This window comes from Eucyclogobius newberryi, unplaced genomic scaffold, assembly GCF_026437365.1.
Source record: "Eucyclogobius newberryi isolate DKJ021-1_F unplaced genomic scaffold, fEucNew1.0.hap1 SCAF_17, whole genome shotgun sequence".
In the NCBI taxonomy this organism is placed as follows: Eukaryota; Metazoa; Chordata; class Actinopteri; order Gobiiformes; family Gobiidae; genus Eucyclogobius; species Eucyclogobius newberryi.
This window is the reverse complement of record NW_027315801.1, coordinates 24,589,678-24,606,917: the sequence shown is the minus strand read 5'-3', so window position 1 is coordinate 24,606,917 and position 17,240 is coordinate 24,589,678. Positions and strand designations below refer to the sequence as shown.

General features: G+C 41.2%; 1 protein-coding gene across 1 annotated transcript in view; it reads right to left on the bottom strand.

The window, feature by feature from the left end:
- vstm2l (V-set and transmembrane domain containing 2 like) overlaps window positions 1-17,240 on the bottom strand; it is a 49,687-nt gene that overhangs the window by 19,368 nt on the left and 13,079 nt on the right. The window lies entirely within an intron of this gene.

Sequence of the window (17,240 nt, the reverse complement as noted above, 5' to 3'; positions counted from 1 at the left end):
ACTGCTATTGATTTATTGAATTTGGTTACAGCTATTGTCCAGTGTGTGTCGATAAATAAAAGTCATTGTTTACTTCTTTACTTTGTTTATTTTCTTAACTATTATTGTTGAAAATGTGCACTTTTTTGCTGTATCAAATGCCAATTCCTTAGTATCAAAATCAAGTCTGAAATTTAGTTTCGCAGCAACACTATTTGCGACTTGGGGCTCTAACGAAAATATGACATGTTGTGCTATCAAACGCTGACCCCAAGTTTATTCATTCACTCCTCAACTATATTGTTAGCTACTTCTATAACTGGAGTTGGATATTTGCTACCACTACACAGTGAAAGCCATTTTTGACGTTGATAAATTGCCCAACATTTAAAGAATAACTAAAGCACTAAATAACGTCAGGTATATTATTAGAAACTGCTTTTTGTTGCTGCTTTCTTGTTTTGCGCAGAGCATGTGAGGGAGCCGTAATAAAAGGATGCTGTGCGCAGAATTCACAGCAGGGAGCATCTCTCTTCTTCTGCATCAGCCTATTCTCCGGAGCCCAGAGAGAGGAGCAGACAGGAAATATCAGGCCGCACAATCTAATCTTTCCCCTCTCTAATGCACTGGAGGATCCTTTGCAGCTCTCAGCGATAACATCCACACATGCTCAACACTCGGCGGAAAGTGTTGGCTGCCACCGTCTCCTGTCACTCAAAACATCACAGGGCTATGAGGAACAATACATGCCTTTATGCTTGATTGACATCTGTAGGAAGTTTGCTGAATTATTCTATGGCGTATTTTTATTGCTGTAAACTATGTATTCAAACGGAATGAGAAACAGGTATAATTTTGTAGCTAAAATCTCTCTTTCTATGGTGCTAATTAATCATCTCTAATCTTCAACAATAACCTATTATTTCAATCAAAGGTGGCACTTTCTAAAGCACAATAATAACATGGTGTTGGGATGAAATAACATGGCAACTGGGATATTTTAAGTTTTTGGCAATTTTTGTATTAATATTAGTTTAATGCTGACATTTCTGATCATTTACAGTAATAATATTGTATGGTTTGGGGTTAGGATTAATCATGATAATACCATTAAATGAAGTATAGTGAATGTAATACATAACATCATTTTACATCTAGTTACCATGTTATTACTGTGCTGTGAAGTGCTACCTTATACAAAAACAACGACTGAAACATTACATTGTACCAAATTAAAACGTACATTTCCATGCCATGTTTGTCTGGTTTCGATTCAAGCGGTGCAGAAAGTGAAACAAGGACATGGATTAGAGATTTTGAACAAGTAGACGGCATCTGGAACAACACTATATAATATATGTTGTTTTGTGTAGACACATATGTGACTCGCCACGGCAATTGTCGGACCATGTCGGCCTCGGTGAAACTGAGAAAAACAGCATTTTACTTTTTTTTCCCCAAATTTGTGATTTTCATTTTTTTGCAGAATGTGCTAGTTGAAGTTATGAATAAGCCCCTGTGTGCTTCAGATAACACTATTGGTTGTCTTAAACGTATACATTAAGCTGTTAAAAATGTGGAGTTTTCGGGTCTTTTTCCTGCTCTCCTGGGGGGCGTCACCTTTTTCTAGCCAACGTGTTGTTTACATTTTCCACCAATCAGCTGTGATCCGCATGGCTACAGCTGCGTGCTCTGCGTGCTCCGTGTTTTCCTCTCATTACTCCAGACCGTCTGCAGAGCACAGTCTTCAGAGCTTACATTTCCTGGACTACATTGCAACGGAACTGTTTACTCAGGTACACTTTTACTTTACTACTAAATTATTGCTTTAACGCTGTGTTTTAAGGCGGTCTCGTGATCACTTTAGAATCTTACTTGTCTGCTCCGGTGGCGCTAATGCTAAGCTAACATGTTGCTTCAGTGCACTCTGCAATACGGGCTTAATGTGACTACTTGCTGTTATCACCATGTTATCGGGTTATTTTTCGGCGTGGGTTGGCCCGTGGGTTGTGTGGGTCGTGCTTTGTGTCTGTTTTATGGTGCTAAACCAGCTGTTACCCCCACAGCCTGGAGCTAAACGCAGCTATTCGGAGCTAAGTTGTAAGCTAAACTTTGCTATGTTATCGGGTTATTTTTCGGCGAGGGAAGAGAAAAAAACTACAACTCCCGATACCACTTCTGGTCACGTGGCTTACGTACGTTGCACGTCACGCACGCACTGCGTCACTCGAACCAATCACGCGCTTGCCTGGCCATTATCAGTTTCCTGTGTGTCTCTCTGTGCACGTTGTTGGGAGAGACAACAGGACGGCTGAACCAGGTAAGCTTTGCGACTAAAACACCCGCTTTTAATCACTTTAATGTGCGCCGGTTTTAAACTCGAGTGTATGTTTATGTTTTGGTGTGCTGTTCTGCAAGTGTTCTGCTTTTACGAGCCGTGTTATCTCAAGTGAGCTAGCTAGCATCGCTAGCCGAGGGCAGATGTCCCAATATCTCCGCGTTTTGCATCTTAAATACACCGTTAACGTCACAATGTGAACTGTTATCTGTGAAGCGTGTTATTCCCATATTACTGTTAACCCTAATCCTTTTTTTCCCCTTTTCAGAATTGGCAAAGACACCCTGACTGACATGACCTGTCTCTACGTGAAGTCTGCTAAGGAGCGTGGTAAGTGTAAAACATTATTTTGGTGATTTTCATGTTTTAATGATTAGGGTATAATTAACCATAAGCAACATCTGTTTTTCAGGTGAGCCTGCAGTTTGTACATCAAGCTTCAGATCACTGTGGAAACAGCTTCTCCCACACATCAGAAGCTGCAGGCCACGCACAGATCTCTACAACAGAATCTAATGTGCTGTCTTTTGGACCCTCACCGCCAGCAAGCAAAGACATCAGGATGCATTACAGCTTTGACTTTGCACAGCAGGTACTAATAATAGTGCAAATGCAGAATAGCAATTATAGAGACATATACGTCTTAATCAAATGTCATATGTATTAATCTAATCTCCTTTTCTCTCTCTGTCTACTACCCTCTGCAGACGGGGCCAAGCTTCACTACACAATGGACATCCACTTCCTCATTGCTGGCCACACCAAATTCTCCCCTGATTGCGGCTTTGGACTTATCAAGCGAGCATACATGAAGACCAGGGTTGACATTTTGGAAGACATCGCTGAGGTTAGTTTATATTATTTGACTACTGTAATGTGTAAACATTAGCCTGGCAAAACTTCAGTGCTGCTCTCTGCTTAAGATATGTTTCTTCTGTTCTCATTTTTTTACATTGTCGCCCTTGTCATCAGGTAGTGGAAAACAGCTCTCCTGAGTCTCACCTCAATATCCCACAGCTTGTTGGAACGGCGGATGGCAAAGTGTTTGTCAAGAACTTGGACTGGCAGAAGCATCTGAGTCCCTTCTTCAGACGGCTTCCAAAGATCAAGAGCTATCAGCACTTCAGGTATTTATATTGAAACTCTCACATTGTGTTTAAAAAAAATAAATAGTTAATGAGTGTTTTATGTGAAATAGTTAGCCATTTCTTAAATGTCCTGTTATTTGTTTACAGCTTTGATGCCAAGAGCCGAGAGTCACAGCACTGAAGAGTGCACAGACGAAGAAGAGGATGAGGATGTGATCTCTGATGTAATTGGACTCTGGTGGTGTACATATCATATCTATTATCTCATATCTCATATATTGAAAGCCATGGACCCGTTGCAGTTCGTATACCTGGCCCTGGCATCTGTTTATAAGAGTTCTTCTATTAAGAGTGTTTTTTAAACTTCCTATAAGTTACTGTCCTTTCCCCCTGTATCTACTGCGTTGTAACATTAAAGGCTATCTTATCTTATCTTATCTTATCTTATCTTTTGTTGTTTGTGTTGCACTGAATCACCTGTGAATTATGTTTATCGACAAATGCAATGAACCCTATTCTCATTCTGATTCTTTGATTCTATTCAGGGCCTTTTGTAATCCAAGTATTTCCATTTTAATATAGTAACTTCTAATTCTGATTCAAGTCCAGTTACCATCAATAACAACACTCCTCTTGAGTCTTGAGTGACAGCTGTAGGGGGAGGTGGTGTCAGTGTGACAGGGGGGAGGGCTTATCTCAATGAGATGCAAATGAGCCCCCCTGTGACTCTGGGCTCTCCGGTGAGAAACTTTGGAAGCCGTTTTCTCAGTGAATGGGTTTGAGAGTTGTATACATTCAAATGACCACAACTTACTCAAATATTATCAGATCTACATGAGAGTGTAGAGACATCATTGGAAAGCTTTGAATTCACACTTTCAGAATCTGTGAATAACTCAAAATGTGTCCGGGTAGACATGTAACTGGATTAGCCACGTTCAGTCACATATGTGCCCCACCGCTGCAATTGTCGGACCATGTCGGCCTCGGTGAAACTGAGAAAAACAGCATTTTACTTTTTTCCTCCCAAATTTGTGATTTTCATTTTTTTGCAGAATGTGCTAGTTGAAGTTATGAATAAGCCCCTGTGTGCTTCAGATAACACTATTGGTTGTCTTAAACGTATACATTAAGCTGTTAAAAATGTGGAGTTTTCGGGTCTTTTTCCTGCTCTCCTGGGGGGCCTCACCTTTTTCTAGCCAACGTGTTGTTTACATTTTCCACCAATCAGCTGTGATCCGCATGGCTACAGCTGCGTGCTCTGCGTGCCCTGTGTGCTTCTCTCATTCCTCCAGACCGTCTGCAGAGCACAGTCTTCAGAGCTTACATTTCCTGGACTACATTGCAACGGAACTGTTTACTCAGGTACACTTTTACTTTACTACTAAATTATTGCTTTAACGCTGTGTTTTAAGGCGATCTCGTGATCACTTTAGAATCTTACTTGTCTGCTCCGGTGGAGCTAATGCTAAGCTAACATGTTGCTTCAGTGCACTCTGCAATACGGGCTTAATGTGACTACTTGCTGTTTTCACCATGTTATCGGGTTATTTTTCGGCGTGGGTTGGCCCGTGCCTCTGGACTGGCAGACCGGGGTGGTGGTCCCTCTGTTCAAGAAGGGGGACCGGAGGGTGTGTTCCAACTACAGAGGGATCACACTCCTCAGCCTCCCGGGTAAGGACTATTCCAAGGTACTGGAGAGGAGAATTCGACCGATAGTCGAACCTCGGATTCAGGAGGAGCAGAGTGGTTTTCGTCCCGGTCGTGGAACACTGGACCAGCTCTATACCCTCCATCGGGTGCTCGAGGGCTCATGGGAGTTTGCCCAACCAGTCCACATGTGCTTTGTGGATCTGGAGAAGGCTTTCGACCGTGTCCCTCGGGGTGTCCTTTGGGGGGTGCTCCGGGAGTACGGGGTCCGGGGCCCTTTGCTCAGGGCTGTCCGGTCCCTGTATGACCGGAGCAGGAGCTGTGTTCGCATTGCCGGCAGTAAGTCAGACCTGTTCCCAGTGCATGTTGGACTCCGCCAGGGCTGCCCTTTGTCACCGGTTCTGTTCATAATTTTTATGGACAGAATTTCTAGGCGCAGTCAGGGGTCGGAGGGTGTCCGGTTTGGGGACCACAGGATCTCATCTCTGCTGTTTGCAGACGATGTTGTCCTGATGGCTCCATCAAACCCGGACCTGCAACATGCACTGGGACGGTTTGCAGCCGAGTGTGAAGCGGCTGGGATGAGAATCAGCACCTCCAAATCCGAGGCCATGGTTCTCGACCGGAAAAAGGTGGCTTGCCCTCTCCAGGTGGGTGGGGTGTCCTTGCCCCAAGTGGAGGAGTTCAAGTATCTCGGGGTCTTGTTCACGAGTGAGGGAAGGATGGAGCGTGAGATCGACAGGCGGATCGGTGCAGCGGCTGCAGTGATGCAGTCGCTGCATCGGACCGTTGTGGTGAAGAGGGAGCTGAGCCGAAAGGCAAAGCTCTCTATTTACCGGTGGGTCTACGTTCCTACCCTCACCTATGGTCATGAGCTTTGGGTAGTGACCGAAAGAACAAGATCGCGGATACAAGCGGTCGAAATGAGTTTCCTCCGCCGTGTGGCTGGGCGCTCCCTTAGAGATAGGTGAGGAGCTCGGCCACACGGGGGGAGCTCCGAGTAGAGCCGCTGCTCCTCCACGTCGAGAGGAGCCAGCTGAGGTGGCTCGGGCATCTGTTTCGGATGCCTCCTGGGCGCCTCCCTCGGGAGGTGTTTCAGGCATGTCCCACCGGGAAGAGGCCCCGGGGAAGACCCAGGACACGCTGGAGAGACTATGTCTCTCGGCTGGCCTGGGAACGCCTCGGGATCCCCCCGGAGGAGTTAGAGGAAGTGTCTGGGGAGAAGGAAGTCTGGGAGTCCCTGCTCAGACTGCTGCCCCCGCGACCCGGCCCCGGATAAAGCGGCAGAAGATGGATGGATGGATGGTTGGCCCGTGGGTTGTGTGGGTCGTGCTTTGTGTGTGTTATAATATTATTATAACTGGACTAACTCTCAGAAATGTTCTAATTGAATATGAGAAAAAGATATGACATTGTGTTGCTAATCATTCTTTTTCTAATCAGTACTAATCAAGTATATGCTATGCCTAGGCTTTTTGGACAAACTGTTTTAGCAATAGTAACATATTCCTGGTATCATAAATTAGCTTAGATTAGCATATTAAACACATAATTTCACTCTTTTACTACTACCAGATAAACAACTTTTCCAAATACAGGGTTACTCATTTGCATCTACTGTGATACTCTCCTGTTCGGGAACCCCGGCCTTGAACTTGCACAACATACTACGGCCCTACTATAAAAATCACTACACAGCCCTTGCAACTACAGCCTTTTTGTCTAACAACACTACTGTTGTTATTTTTGTCCCCACCTTCCCCGTCTTTGCCCCACATGCGTCTACACTCCCTCTCTGCAGGTGAGAGATCCTCATGGGGCGAGCTGACAGCGCAGATAAACGATGCAGCCGCGCCGGGCTAGTACATAAAGTAGGCACAAGGATATGCGGTGCTTCCCAAAGATGTATGGTATAGAATGAGAGGGTCCGGTTATAGCAGGAAGCCCCCAGCGAGTCTCCTCGCCGCGCTGACAGTGAGGAATGGGGCAGATTACAGGACAGGCCGCTGCTCAGCCCATCATAGAACACATGTAAGCAAAAAGAGGGACAGAGGACAGGGGCAACCTTTACAACAGGAGCGGGCATGTTTTCTAATGGAGATATGGGAATGCTTGTTACTTTCCGGTGCTGGTGGTGAAAGAAAAAAAGAGGAAAATGCTTTCAACCATTCTGGACCAAGGGTTTGCATGAACACTAAATAAATGAATAATAAAATAATGTGATTTTTATCACATTTGCAATTCATGATTATAAATGACGTGTTGAAGGCTGGATCCTGAGGTTGCATTTTATAACAAGGGATTCAAAACTTCACAGTGGCTTGATCGACCACTGCACTGTGCTGTCCAGATGTTTGGTTTACAGAGCAGGTCAGATCAGGTTTGACTCTCAGTCCTGCCACTGGCCAACAGTGTAAACATGTCTGAACACTCCTCCTGGTGCAACACTAAGGAAAACCTTTGGACAGAGGTCTTTTGTCCTCATCTGCACCAGGCTCTGGAATCATGCCCCTCTCTGTTTGAGGAAAAACAGCTCTGCTGCCCATTTAAAAAAATATATAGAATTGATTGCACTCTGTAGTCGCTGACTATAAATTGAGAGGGTGGGTTTTGTAGTGTCGGAGTTGTCTGCTCCTGATGTTGTTTCGCTGCCCTTTGCAGCAGGAAACAAACCAGCTGCAAAGTATTTGAGTCAAGCGTGACTTTCTTTATCATATAAAAAAAAAAAAATTAACTGCAAGACTCTTACTACTCTACTTACACAACAAATCCCATGCATTTCAGAATGTTAGCGGAGGTCTATATATAATTGATGTACATACATATATACATATCTTCTACTGAAAGTGTTTTTCAAACTTCCTATAAGTGATCTGTTCTTTTCTTCTGTATCTACCTCTGTATCTACCTGCGTTGCATCAATGAAATTTCCCCATGTGGGACAATAAGGGAATATCTTATCTTATCTTATGTATATATACATATATACATATATGTATGTATATATACATGTATATATGTAATATATATGGTGGACCATGTTATACACACACACACACACACACACACACACTTCTCTCTCTCTTCAACATAGAGTGTCACAATATTTTGCAAAAGTAAGAAGTCACTCAAATGTTGAGACCAGAAAAGTTTCCAGTTTTGTCAACATTTACTCGGCTTCAGTTTAAATCCCTCCTGTTGGTTGACTAAAATCCTTTAATCCTTTATGTCCCTGTAGAAAATGGCTGTAAACAAATACAGTTGGTTTGTGGTGGAGCTCCTCAGCTGTGCCAGGTTGTCTACACAGAGATAAAAACACAAATGTACTTATCTCCACTTCAACAATACAATAACGCACAGATTTAGGCATGTCACAAATTTCAACATAATAATTCCAAACTTTGTTTGTCTTCACTTTGCTACATTCATTATTGGGCTGTATTTTGAAAGCTGTCCGCACTAATGAAGCTGTTCTATGAGAAGCGCCTTGGCTCCGCTCATTACCAACACATAAATGGAGGTAATTTAGTCTTGAAAGTGTGTTATGGAGTGACCTCATTATGCAGCACCTTGCTAAATGCCACCTCCCTTCTTTGCATCTCGACACAACGTGCGCGTAAACAGGAAATGCCACCATGTGCAGCCACACTCCAGAAATGACATTTAAAAAGAAACAAATTAGAGGCGCCAGCCACAAAAAAGTAACAGTGTGTGGTTCTGAGCAGAGACTCGTGTTAGAATACAGATATACAATGACAATGATGTGGGAGAATGTTAATGTGATGTAATACAAATATAGGCCTTCATTTACCTCGAAGGATCGGCAATTTTCTTATATGGTATCCAGGACAGACATTTCCCCTCGATGGATGGCTTACACACAATTCACAATTTGAGGATGTGCAATTATGAAATCACAAACAATTCAGGTATCATAGCCATTGTAATTGTAATTTTAATGAAAATAAAATAAAACATCACCTGCTAATCCTTTAGTTTTGGGCCTTTACAAATATGTTATGTACAAACATTATGACTTGAATCCATTATCAGTAACCTGCTCTGTTATACGTGACACCTCCAGTGAGACGTGAGCTAAACGTTCACATGTAGCTCCGAAACATCACGATAAAGGCTTTAACGCTGCACGCCGAACTGTGCTGTCATTTCATCCACGTGTCGAGCATCATCAAAGCCAGTTCATTTGCAGGATTTCATGGCTATGTATTTTAAGGTAAAGGAGTGCGGCTTTAGGCTTGCAGAACAAACCAAAACACATAAAAAGGTATGCGTTGCAACAGAAGGCGGACAGATGAAAGCGCTGTTGAGAAGTGTGACTGAACTGAGAGGAAATGTATTTGCAATCGAGCTAAACAAAGCCCCGTGCGAGCGTGTCCGGAGCAGACGGGGGCTTGTTAGTGCTCTGCTATGGTCTCATTTATTACATCCACACCACGACAAAAACATCGTGAATATATAATGCAACCCGGCCTTAACACTGTCTGCGCAAAACAAGCAACATGAACACAAAATACTACTGTAAAGAGAAAGTGTGTGTGTGTGTGTGTGTGTGTATATATGTGTGTGTGTGTGTGTGTGTGTCTATTCCAACCCTGCCTCAGATATCTCCTGTCACCATTCTCTATTACTTTAACGTGTAGCAACTGACAACAGACGAAATAGGTGTGATACAGGAAGAAAGAAAAGTGGCAAAAACAATAAACAATACAAAAAAAAAAATGACATTGCAGATTAAAAGAGAAATAACACGGCTCGGAAAGTGTCAGATCCAATCCAGACATAAGACATCAAACCTCCGTGGAGACGCTGCGCTGTCACGCACGTTACTCCATCTAAAAACAGAAGCGGCCGGCGTTGTGGCGCTGCTAATCAGAGGCGACACTGGGAATACGGCTACACGCTTGTAATCTATTTGAATCAGCCGTGGCGTCGCTAAGCTTCATTTGCGCACGTTTCATTTGCGAGAGATGGCCATATTTGTCTTTGTGGAACTACAATTTGGTGGAGCTAATGAGGGTGTCATACCGTAGGACTTGGGAGGACAAGGACATGCTGGGGCTTAGAGGGGCTCAGGGCGGGAGCGAGACTGACAATCTGCTAACGACAGAGGATATAGTGTGTAGATGGAGAGAGGTTACGGGAGGCTTGAATGAGAAAGGAGATATGAGGAGGTTTAAAGGTATATTTGATGTGAAAGACAGAGATGTAAAATGGGTTGTTGCAGTGCATCCGGAAAGTATTCACTTTTTTAATGGATTTACCGTAATTCATTATTTGCCTTAAATTCTACAAACAATACTCCATAATGACAATGTGAAAAAAGGTTGTTTGAATTTTTTGCAAGCATATTAAAAATCTAATATACAAAAAAAGCACTTTTACAGAAGTATTTACAGCCTTTGCTAAATACTCTGTTGAAGCTTCTTTGGCACAAAATCAGCTTCAAGTCTTTTTGAGCATAATGCTACAAGCTTGGCACTCCTAAGTGAAAGTTTCTCCCATTCTTCTTTGTAGAACTCCTCAAGCTCCATCAGTTTGGTCGGTGAGTATCAGTTCATACAGTCCATTTTCAGATCGCTCCAGAGATGTTCAGTTGGGTTCAAGTCTGGGCTCTGGTTGGGCCACTCAAAGACCTTCACACAGTTTCTTGTGGCCACGCCTTTGTTATCCTGGCTTAGAGTCAATGTCTTGCTGGAAGATGAACCTTCATCTGAGGTCCAGAGCGCTCTGGAGCAGGTTTTCATAAAGGATGTCTCTGTACACTGCTGCATTCATCTTTCCATTGATCCTGACTTGTCTCTTGGTTCCTGCCCCATGATGCTGCCACCACCAGGCTTCACTGTAGGGATGGTCCTGTCCAGGTGATGAGCGGTGCCTGTTTCCTCCAGACATGGCGCTTGCTATTCAAGCCAAAGAGTTCAATCTTTGCTTCATCAGTCCAAGAATCTCTCTTTGTCTGAGAGTCCTTCAGGCTGTCATGTTTACTGAGGCTTCTGTCTGGTGACTCTGCCGACTCTACTGTACAGGCCTGTCTGGTGGAGCTGAAGTTCCCCTCTCTTCTCCCCCAGCTTTAGGGAGAGTCTTTGGTGGCTCTAAACTATTTCCATTTACGGATGATGTTTGGATTGTGCTCAGAGGAACCTTCAATGCTTTAGACATGTTTCCCCTTCTTCCCTTGAGCTCTGACATCACTGTTAACTGTGGGACCTGATATAGACAGGTGTGTGCTTTTTCAAATCATGTCAAATCCACTGAATTTACCACAGATGGATCCGATCAGTCATCCACTGATTGGAAATATTATTAACCTGCGCTAAATTGTGAGTGTCATGGCAAACGCTGTGAATAATATGTATGTGCTAATTTAATTTATTTTTTTATACTTTATAATTCAAACAACATTCTTTCAAGTCATCACTATGAGATATTGTTTGTAGAATAATGAATTTAATACATATTATCAAAAGAAGGTAGAGGGGAGTAGTAATGATAAATGGTAAAATAAGGTAACATACATTATTGAGTACGATCATTGTTGGTCATTGACACAAAATTACTAAAGGTTTCTTCAGTTAACAAATGATGCACAAACAAACTACGCACACAGCACAGGACCAATAAAAACATTTGACTCTATTCATTTTAATGCGTTCTGATGTTACTCATGTGATCGAGTGTAGTTTGCGTTGACTCCAAAGTATGGAACTGTTCCAGCCTTTATAATGTTCTGTTTACAACACTTGAGAGGTTTTAATGTACCTCCTACAGTTAACTTGTAATAGATCATTTGCTGTCATCTGGCAATCTTTCATCGTTGTCGACCCGCACGACAACATGATTAAGAATTCTGTTCTTGTTTATTTCCATTTCAGTAATGGGCAAAAGAATGTAGAAATACTTCACCAACCAACAACACTGGCCATTTTCATCGTTCTAGAGACTTGAGTGCCTTAAATAACAGAGTTACACAACAGCTTATTACAGAAGTGGAGCATGCGTTTTGCTAGTATGATGATTATTTTCCATTCAAAGTTGACATTTTACTATCTGTTTGTCTCTTGAACCTTTATCACTCTGACATTTCAGACAATTATTAGTAAAAGAAAGAAAAGACAGTTAGAAATGTGGAAAATGGTGACTAAATAACAGAACGTCAATTATTATGTTTTTCAGTTCAGTTATATATATTTTTTTCCTTTTGCATTGAATTAGTGTATGTCCTTCTAAACCCTTTTAATTATTGCTCCTTATTGCAATTAATTAATGAGGCCAACTAAATATAGCCCCTTGCCATATGCTGCAGTCGTGCACCCAGTAAAAAAACTTTGGGCTTTAACAGATACTCAACTGCACGCAAAAGATCTCCCTTGTACTTCATCCCATTATGAGTTTCCTGCCGCACTGTTAATAAGTAAATCTTATATTATGACACACCTAGTTCTGTAAAAATGGAACCTCAGACGTGTTGTTCAGCCCAGCAGGTCTGAGTCACCGTCCTGTCTGGCACTGATCCACGGGGAGTCTGGACTGGCCTCATTTAAACCTCTTCACATTTGACACATTATAAAATAAGATTTATTCACACCTTTTCTCTATAAAACAAGCCTTAATTAACCGTTCTGTCAGTGCTGCTTTTAGATATGTCTAATGTGATTTTTTTGCCTGTGCCCATTTCTATTCCCCAATAGAAACAGGTGGACAATATATATCAAAATGTACATAATATTGACTGTCACTAAATTTGAATATCAGGTGTATAGTTTATAGTAAAAAGAGCCGATTATAAATACAAACGAAAACATCTTTTAATCTTTCAAATAAGGTGATTCATTTTAAAATAATTTCCCATTTGTCTGATTATTAAACCTCAACTATTATGTTTAAAGACGTGTTTTAATACATTGCTGTTGGATCCACAAAATATAGATAAAATATAAATCGAATATTGTTATCGGGATTGAGATCATTTTTGTCAATATAGTCCACCCCTAATACTGTCATCTACAAGGAAATTTTTTTGTCCTCTACAGATGAATGTCGAGATGTGTAAAGCGCTGCTGCTTTGTTCCTGTAACTTCTACTAACTATAACTGTAACTAAACTAATTGTTCACCTACTACACTTAATTCATTGCATAAAGAATGAATATAAATACAAATATGACATGCAGTAAGTCTCCACCACACTTTTAAATTCACTTCCCTGTATTGCCTTACCAAGTAAAAGTGTGTTTTTAGTGTTGTATAAAAGCATCATCTATAATATTTTTTTTAAAAGCACAAAAAGAGACAGAAATTATCCAGTGTAATCACCCAAACAAGGGAATAAAGTGATATTTCTGCACTTTAGAGGTTCATTTCACGTTTTGTGCTTAACCTGAACTTCATCCAAGACATTTACAGACATATTCTAACACCGTCCTGATACATTGAGAAGATATATAAGCAAAAAAATATACAGTGATTAAATTGTGATTAATTTTGACTTCTGGCGGTCCAATACCAAATACAAACATGGTCACTCCAGTAAATGAGTACAAGAAATGAGCCAAAGCAGAGATCAGGAAACAGCACATTTAGCTGAGCATGCGTTACTTTAGTCCGTGATATTGTGAGCACCATGTTCTGCTCTTTAATCCTTCATCTGGAGCTGAGCTGGAGCCGTGTGGTTTCATACTTGCAGAATCCCCTCAGTGCTCGTATTCCAGCTCATCACTGATGGTGCAACAAGTTAATGGAAGCTTCAGTATTGAGCCATGGCCAAACTGTCTGCTCTCACGGCGCTGAAGGGAAATCTATGTGACACGAGGTAAATAAAGGTTTACAGTGTCATTTTTCAGGTGCAGCGTGGCTTTACAGATGTCACAAACTCAAATTTTACTGTTGTGAGGAGAAAAAAAAGAAGATGATTCACAATAACAGAGACCATGACCAAACAACAATGAAATATTTGTCGAACACGTTACTGTTCCACTAGTTTGTTACCAGCTTTATGAAATAATCTTTCTGAATGACAGATAGACTAAAAAGAAAATAGATTTAAAAATAAATTACAGATTGAATTAAAAATACTTTAATTTTTGCTTCTAAAATGGTCAAAATCTTTTACCTTTTTAGTACTTACAATTATATCGTGACTGGAATAATCATGATTATTGATTAACCGCATAATCTTGACAACTCTATAAAGGTCAAAAACATATCTATTTACATTGAGACAAAAAGGTGATGCTATGATTTTTTTAGCAATTAGAAAAACACCTGTAAATAGATATATACTAAATTGAAGTATTTCATATTTGCCGTTCAAGTGAAAGCAACAAATGTACCAGACCATCCACTAGAAGGTTTCATAGTGCAATTACGTAAACATACACATGCACTGAAGGTTCTGTAGTAGCTCTATAATAAATACATTTCTGAAGCTTTAAACCATGCTGTAATTGCACCTCAAAAACTAGTCTGGATGTTTTTCCCACTGTGACACTACACTACCTCACACCCACACATTGGGAAATACATCCAAAAATGTGACTTAAGTCCCATCATCTCTAAAACAGACCATGGTCTTCCCTCCTGCTGTTGCTAATTTGTAACATTTGAGATTAATTTGTGTTATGCTTCATTCTTGCTACGCTGTTCGCCACTGACACTTAATCCAAGCATTAACTGTAATATAAGAGAAGGATTCAACTGTGAAATCCCCCCCAAAAACATACAAATAAAGTTTGAATAAGTAAGAATAGAAAGTAGTAAGATAGTAAGCGTAAATTCTTGATATTATTTTTGTCTTGCTTCTCCAGAAAAAAGATCACATCAGTCGTGTCCCATACAGCATGTCAAAGAACCGATATTGCGAACAGAGGGTTAAGAGGAGTTCAGGCGCGTCTAGTAATTTAGCATTAGCTCCATAGCTATAATTGCTGATAAAAACAGCAATCATACATATGACCACAGCAAACATAGATACGCAAAACCTCATTTAGGTTCAGTCATGCACAAGTACCGTATTTTCCGGACTATAAATTTTCATCATTTTGGCCGGGGTGCGACTTATATTTATACTTATACACTTATACTTATACTCCGGAGCGACATATGTGATACTATTTGTTATTTTCACACTTACAACCACATTTCATACACCAGTGCAAATTATATATGTTTTTTTCTTCTCTATTATGCATTTTTTGGCTGGTGCGACTTATACTCCAGTGCGACTTATAGTCTGGAAAATACGGTAAACACATTGAAGCGCTGGTATATTTTATTTTACCGTAGCTGAACAATGGAATAATACATGCCAGTCAATGATGGATGGGCCATAGTGTGTTATCTCTGCAGATCTAAAATGCCTCTCCTAGTTTCTCATAGTAAGCATTTTGATATCCGTTTTTTCTGCCGTGTATGTAAACTTAATGATTATGGTTACATTTCACCAGTTATATCGTGACTTTTCCAAATTAAGGGCAATCTTTTTTTAGATGATGAAAAATACTTAAAACGGTCTTTTAACAAACATGTGTGGCCCTTGATTTAGGGATATTCCAGGGGATATTCCAACACTACTGATAAGACATTTAGCTTAAGAAACTACCAAAACCAATAAAGGGAAGCTTCAGTTTGACTAATTTTCGAGTTACCGTAATTGGTTTCTTGTGCTATTATGGAACGCTAAGTTCTTCAAAGTTCTTCTTAACAAAGTCTAATCAGGATAGTTTGTTTTAATGAGCAGTACCTGTGGGCTTTCTGCGAGGCTGCACACGGCCTTAAACATTTAGGCTATATGAAGCCGATAACAGCTGACGTTCCCACCGAGGCAGAATCCAGGTGAAAAATGTACAAACCGCAGCCTGCTAATTGCCAAACATATTGCTGTGTTTCAGGGCAATTGTACAAGCCATTTTAAATCCAATAAAAGACTTTATGAACTTTTGCAGGAAGTACATCAACTGCTCCCAGTTTAGTGTCTCATTTGCCATAGTGTCCCTGCAGTGGAGTTAGTCAGGTGCTTGCAGGCGTCTGCGTGGAAGATTTTATGTGCAGTGAAAGCTATGCAAATTAACTACTTCCATGCAAGATGGGACATAATAGCAAGTTTTCCTTTTTATTTCTGGGGTCAAAATTGCATTATCCATTGCTACACTATCGGTTTAGGGGCAGAAACGGGCTTGTAATGACAAAATGAGTCCGCTGTGCATGAGACTATATAAATGTCCCGCTATTTGGCTTAAAATACGAAATGTGCGCCCACTTTGCTACTGCATTATTACAAAATTAAGAATAACTTGTTTTTATCAAATACCCCCCAAAAATTATTTTTTTTTTTTTTACAAATCTGGCGACATGTAAAGTAGAAAGAAAAGGTGACATAAACAATATCACGCTGTGTCTCATTTTAGATGTGTGATCTAAATAAAACAAACCGTGAGCGCCTGCTTGACTGTCATTAGCCCAGACAGCTTACACCAGCACGCTAACAACAGGCCGCTTATGTCTAAGCTACCCAAGCTCCCAGGCACCTTTGAACGCTCCAGCCTATACAGCCCACAGGGATCTGGCTGTCCAACTGAGCACTGCTTTGTAAATACCATCAGCTACAAATGTGACCAGCAGCCTATTAGACGGACATGCACATGGATCACTGGCACACAGGGGAAAATGTGATTGGATTCAAAGTGTGTCTGACAGTAAATGTGCAATACGGCAGCGGTGCTCACAGACAGCCATAGAAGTTCATTTGGCTCAGTCTTGGATAATTGTTGAGCCGCAGTGAAGGGATGTGGATAGTTGGAGGCAGAAAATACACCCTGCCCGCGCACACTTGCCGAGTGCGCAGTGAAAAGGCCCTCCGCGGAGCTGTAATTAGGCCTGGGCAGTGTTGAAATGGAGAGCCCTGACTGCAGATGGCCAGCGGCACAACAGTTAATGTGTGTCTCAGGAGGGAGGAGAACAAAAATGCAATTTTTTGGTGCTTTGTTCCAGGATGCTGCTGGGGTACAAGGAACAAGGATATTCCTTTATTCAAACAGATGTCAACATTAGGGATGTCACAATAGATTATTCAAGTCGCAATATTTTAACTTTTACCAGTTGTATCAAAATGTAAGCCATGAAAATACCCAAATCTCCCAAGAGATTGTTCTGATTATTATACAGTTAGCA